General features: G+C 47.5%; 1 protein-coding gene across 2 annotated transcripts in view; it reads left to right on the top strand.

Annotated features, from left to right (window-relative positions):
• The window catches only part of EPB41L1 (erythrocyte membrane protein band 4.1 like 1), a 145,148-nt gene that overhangs the window by 15,806 nt on the left and 123,048 nt on the right, over nt 1-6,294 (top strand). Inside the window, exon 2 of one of the 2 annotated variants that reach the window (XM_017512755.2) lies at nt 5,308-5,361. The exons of the other annotated variant lie outside the window; for it this stretch is intronic. The gene's annotated coding sequence lies outside the window, so the exon portion shown is untranslated. The remainder of the gene's footprint in view (nt 1-5,307; nt 5,362-6,294) is intronic. 2 annotated transcript variants of the gene reach the window in all.

Genomic DNA, 6,294 nt, shown 5'->3' with positions numbered 1-6,294 from the left:
TAGAGACGGGGTTTCACCATGTTGACCAGGATGGTCTTGATCTCTTGACCTCGTGATCCACCCGCCTCGGCCTCCCAAAGTGCTGGGATTACAGGCTTGAGCCACCGCGCCCGGCATTTTTTGTATTTTTAATAGAGATGGGGTTTCACCATGTTGTTCAGGCTGGTCCGGAACTCCTGAGCTTGGGCAAAGTAATCCCAAAGGATTATAGGCATAAGCTACCATGCCCAGCTGAGTTTTAAATTTTATTTAAGATTTAATTTTACTTGATTTTAACTTATTTAATATTTTAGAAGAATACTCCATTTATTTACTGACAAATTATACATGTTTGGAAACTTAGATTTGCGAATACATTGTTTTTGTTTTTGTTTTGTTTTTAATTGTAAAGGCGGCTGGGCTCTGTGGCTCCCTCCTGTAATCCCAAATCCTTTGGGAGGCCAAGGCGGGCAGATCACTTGAGGTCAGGAGTTTGAGATCAGCCTGGCCAACATGGTGAAACCCCATCTCTACTAAAAATACAAAAATTAGCTGGGTATGGTGGCGTGTGCCTGTAATCCCAGCTACTCAAGAGGCTGAGGCAGGGAATTACTGGAACCTGGGAGGTGGAGATTGCAGTGAGCCGAGATTGCACCAGTGCGCTCCAGCCTGGGTGGCAGAGCGAGACTCCATCTCAAAAAAATAAAAATAAAAATAAAAAATTGTAAAGGCAAGGAGAATCTAAATATCTTAGGAATATTTAGCATCTGAATCAGGATGTGCTGTAAGTATAAAATACACACTGGATTTAGAAGAGCATATAATAAGAAATATAAAATATCTCTATAGTCTTTTTAATTTTAGTTTTAATTTTTTTCAGAGACAGGTTCTCACTCTGTTTTGCAGGCTGGAGTGAGTGACATGATCATAGCTCACTGCAACCCCTCAACTCCTAGACTTAAGGGATCTTCCTACTTCAGCTAGTAGCTGAGACTATATGCATGTGTCACCTCATATGCTAAATATTTTTATTTTTTGTAGAGACAAGGTCTTGCTATGTTTGCCAGGCTGGTTTTGAACTCCTGGCCTCAAGGGATCCTTCTACCTTAGCCTCTGAAAGTGCTGAGATTACAGGCGTGAACCATAGTGCCAGGCCTATAGTATTTTATTTTTTTGAGACGGAGTTTTGCTCTTGTTACCCAGGCTGGAGTGCAATGGCGCGATCTCGGCTCACCGCAACCTCCACCTCCTGGGTTCAAGCAAATCTCCTGCCTCAGCCTCCCGAGTAGCTGGGACTATAGGCCCACGCCACCATGCCCAGCTAATTTTTGTATTTTTAGTAGAGACAGGGTTTCACCATGTTGACCAGGATGGTCTCGATCTCTTGACCTCATGATCCACCCGCCTTGGCCTCCCAGAGTGCTGGTATTATAGGCGTGAGCCACTGCACCCAGCCTAGTATTTTTTACATTGATTACATGTTGAGATAGATATATTGGGTTAAATGAATATATTATGAAAGTTAATTTCCCTTATTCCTTTGTGCTTTTTAAAAATGTAACTACTAAGACCAGGCATGATGGCTCACGCCTGTAATCCCAGCACTTTGGGAGGCTGAGGCAGGCAGATTGCTTGAGACCAGGAGTTCAAGACCAGCCTGGGAAATATGGAGAAACTCTGTCTACTGAAAATCCAAAAATTAGCCAGGCATGGTGGTGCATACCTATAATCCCAGCTATTTGGGAGGCTGAGGCACAATAATTTCTTCAACCTGGGAAGGCTGCAGTGAGCCAAGATTGTGCTACTGACTGTAGCCTGGGTGACAGAACAAGACTCTGACTCAAAAAAAAAAAAATAAGCCGGGCGCGGTGGCTCACGCCTGTAATCCTAGCACTTTGGGAGGCTAAGGTGGGTGGATCACCTGAGGTCAGGAGTTCAAGACCAGCCTGGCCATCATGGTGAAACCCCATCTTAAAAAAAAAAAAAATAATAATAATAATAATAATAAAATAAAGTAGAAAATAAAATGTAGCTACTATAAACTTCTAAATTATATATGTGGCTCACCTTATATTTTTATTTGACAACACTGTTGTAGCCAGAGTTGAGCTGGACACATTTGATTAATAATAGTAGACTATATAAAGTCTATTTATTTGGGGAAGGTTGGGAGGTCAATGAAGGACAGATATTCCACACCTCACCCCAGCCCTGGCCTTGCCCCTTAGTGGAATGTTACCTTGGACAGCCCCATAGCCTCGAGGGTCAGATCAGGGCTTCTGATGGCAAATGAAGAACCTTGATCTGGGTCCTCATCTTGGCTATGCCCTTCACTTGCTCTGTGTGTGACCTTGGGCACTTCTCTCTGCTGAACCTGAGTCTTTCATCTGCAAACTGCGACTAATGGTGGTTAAGGGGATGGGCTGAGAAATAATCCAAGGGAGTATTTAGCGCAGTGCCTGGCATGCCTGAGCAGTCAAATATTTGCTGTGTGGTGGTTGCTACTATTACGGGTGTGGGGGCTGTTGGCGCGACAGTACTGTTGCAGCCAGCGGCTCATATTCAGTTATTCCATGTGTCTCGAGGGGACACTGGCCAGAGGGGAAGAAGTTAAAATAGCTTGAGAGTGGGAGTTAGGATGGGGATTTTTGGGGTACTTTGTATGATACCTCAAGAGATTGCTTGGCTTTTGGGTAGCTCTTTGGATCTTCCTTTCTGCAAGTGATCAGGCAAAGATAAATTCCCATTTACAGATGAGAAAGCTGAGGCCTGTGAAGGGAAAGTGATGTGGCGACACAACCAGAACCTGAACGCAGGACACCCTGTCCCTATTGTGGTAGTATTGGAACCAGCTAATGTCACCATTCGAGGCTGTAGGAGCAGCGCCCGACCAGAAATCCAGAGTTTATTAGTCTTCTATAACTGGAAAGGATCTTGACGTTTAGTACAACAGTCTCATTCTGAAGTTGAAGAAACAGAGATGAGAGAGACAGAGAGAGAGAACTGATCACATAGCAAGTTGGTGGCCAAGCTGGAACAGATTCCGTTTGCTTAGATCCAGCCTCTAGCTCAGCCCCAGCACGATGGATGGCCCTGCTTGTCAGCGCCGTTCTCTCCTGCCCAGTCCCCAGAGAGGGCTTCCAAGAAAGCAGCTTTTGTTTCATCAGCTCCTCCTGGTTTCCTCTCAAGGTAGCTGCATACATATGTGTACACACACATACTCTCACACCCGTTGGCTCCAGTTTGCATTTGTTACACACACACACACACACACTCTCACACCTCATTGGCTCCAGTTTGCATTTCTCACACACACACACACCCATTGGCCCCAATTTGCTTTTGTCCCTATTCTAGGTTTAAAGCGCCCTGAAATTTGAAGCCTATCCACATACATGTACTTTCTGGGCATCCATGGAGAGACCATGGGCTTTTTGATCAAGGAGGCTTGAGTTCAAATCCTTTTTCTACCTACCTTTGATTCTCTCTGTGACCTTGGAGAAGTCACTTGTTCTTTTTTTTTTTTTTTATGGAGTCCCGTCACCCAGGCTGGAGTCTCAGCGCAATGGCACAATCTCGGCTCACTGCAGCTTCCGCCTCCTGAGTTCAAGCAATTCTCCTGCCTCAGCCTCCTGAGCAGCTAGGACTACAGGTGTGCGCCACCATGCCTGGCTAATTTTTTTTTTAGTAGAGACGGGGTTTCACTGTGTTAGCCAGGATGGTCTCTATCTCCTGACCTCGTGATCTGCCCACCTTGGCCTCCCAAAGTGCTGGGATTACAGACATGAGCCACCGCACCTGGCCTATTCACTTGTCCTTTTTTGACCTCAACTTCCTCATCTGAAAAGCAGGAATGAGAATGGTATATGTACAACGTAGTGGTTTAGCTGGGCCCCAGACCCCAGCCACCAGTGTCGGGGTCTCAGCTCTGCCACTTATTCACTACCTGGTCTTTAGTGAGTCATTTCATCCTTCTAGGTCTCAGTTTCCCCATCTTTGAATGGGGCTGCTACCTCTTGGACGGTTGTGAGAAGGTGCTGTGCTGAGCTGTTTACAGGTGTCATCTCATTTAGTCCCCGCTGTTAGCCCCGGGCACAGACACTATTAATCCTATTTTCTAAATGAGGAAGTAAAGTGACTTCCCTGGGTCACATAGCTAGTAAATGTTAGAACCAGAATTCAAACTAGGTTTGAGTGACTCCAGAGTCTAAGCTCATAAACCACTGTACATTCTTCCTGTTCACCCGATTCTCATATTCTACATGAAGCAGGAACACCTCATCCCATCTGGAGATTGGCTCTTCTGAGTGTGTGAGTCCAGAGTGCCTGACGCTTCTCTCTCTGATCTCCTGCCCCACTGCATACTAAGCCCGACCTGCCGTTGGAGCTCAAGGAAGATTGAAAAAGGACTTACATACTCTGAGTGAATTATACCAGAATAGGAAATGAATGCTAAAAAGACCCAGAGGGATCACTGATTCCAACCATATTTATTTCACAGGTGGGGAGACTGAGGCAAGGATAGGTCAAATGGACAGCTGGGGGTATAACCATGGCACCTGAGGAGGCACCTGGAGGTGGGGACCCCCCTCCTGCCTGTACATCTAGTCCACCAGCAAGTTCTGGGGATACCACCTCTTAAATACCTCTTGAGTTGGAGTCTTTCTCTGTCGCCCAGGCTGGAGTGCAGTGGCACGATCTCAGCTCACTGCAACCTCTGCCTCCCGGGTTCAAGGGATTCTTCTGCCTCAGCCTCCAGAGTAGCTGGGACTACAGACACATGCCACCATGTCCGGCTAATTTTTGTATTTTTAGTAGAGATGGGGTTTCACCGTATTGGCCAGGCTGGCCTTGAACTCCTAACCTCATGATCCGCCTGCCTTGGCCTCCCAAAGTGCTAGGATTACAGGTGTGAGCCACTGCGCCCTGCCCAGTACACCTCTTTCTATCTCTTCTGCAACCACCCTAGCCTAGGCCCTCGTAATATCTTCCCCAGACAATCACAAACCTAACTGATGCTTCTGCAGCTTCCCCTGCCCCTCTCCAGGTCAGCCTCTACCCTGCAAGTTAGTGGCTTCTCTTTGCTCTTAGAATAAAGAGGGAATCTTCACTTTGGCCTCCAAGGCCCTTCGCTGCCTGGCCCCTGCCGCTGCTTCAACTGGATATTTGTTACTTTCTCTTTTGCCCTCTGGCTTGTCCTAAGGCCTTGTGTTTAACAGGTTCAACAACTTCTCTAAGGTGCCTCAGAGAGTCAAATGCCAGCCTCTCAATTTCCAGCACATGCTGGCTGGGCTATTCTGAGGAGCTAACGCTGTTTCCTCCCTCTAGGTGCCTGACTGACAGAACTTCTAGCCCCGGGGAGCTGGTGTGGACAGAGGAGGGGTGAGTGTTCTGGAGGCATAGCCTTATTATTTACCTGCTGAGGTTGGGTGAAGAGGTCTTCCAGGCCCTCTGGCTCTTGATTTTGACATATTTGACTGCTGGGGAGGTGTGAGGCTTGTCTAGGCCACCTGCTTCTGGTGGAGTCAAAAACGGTGGCAGTTCTGGGGGCTCTCCCTGGTTTTCGCTTGTTTTGGGGTAGTGGCTGAAATGCGTATTCATCAAGCTCTGTATTCGACAACAGCTTTGCCTCTATTGCTCATCCATGCCACCATGGCTGGTGAAGGATGGCGCTGGGCCTGGAAGGAGGGTCAAACTAAATGAGTTGTTTTCAGTCTTTTCAACAGGGAAATCTCCTTTTCCAGTGCACTCCAAAGAATCTCAAGGTACAAAGCAGCTGAAGGGGTTGGCGTGTAGGTTGGAGTTGGTGGAGGGCTGGCCAATTCCTCAGCCCCCAGCGGCCCCCAGACAATGCAGCTGACCCTTTCTTAGCTTTGCGTGAGACACTTTGGAAACCACTATCCTGGAGCGTGTCAAAGCTTCTTCCCAACTGGGAGGTGCTGTGACCCTGGCAGGGTGAGGGAGGAGAGAGGGAACTCAGCCAATGGAGTTACGTCGATTGGGAAATTGCGAAGTAGCATGCAGATGTCACTGTGGGGTTATTAATAAGGCACAACTGCCGGGGCTGTGATGTTGTCATTCTGGAATCCTCTGTTTTTTGATTTTGGTTTGGTGTGAAGTATCTTTGTACCCCTAGGAGAGTTTTCCATTTCTGTGTGTGTGTGCGTGTGTGTGTGCATGCATGTACATGCACCTACATGTAGGGAGTGGGCACTATGGGGGATGAAGTGGGGCCGAGCCAGGCTGCGGCAGGTAGAATGAATGGTGGGCAGAGCTAGGAGCATGTTGCTGGTGGGGGTAGGGGGTGGCTGTAGC

Source organism: Cebus imitator, unplaced genomic scaffold (genome assembly GCF_001604975.1).
Source record: "Cebus imitator isolate Cc_AM_T3 unplaced genomic scaffold, Cebus_imitator-1.0 Scaffold18, whole genome shotgun sequence".
Classification (NCBI taxonomy): domain Eukaryota; kingdom Metazoa; phylum Chordata; class Mammalia; order Primates; family Cebidae; genus Cebus; species Cebus imitator.
This window is presented reverse-complemented; position numbering and strand designations above follow the sequence as displayed.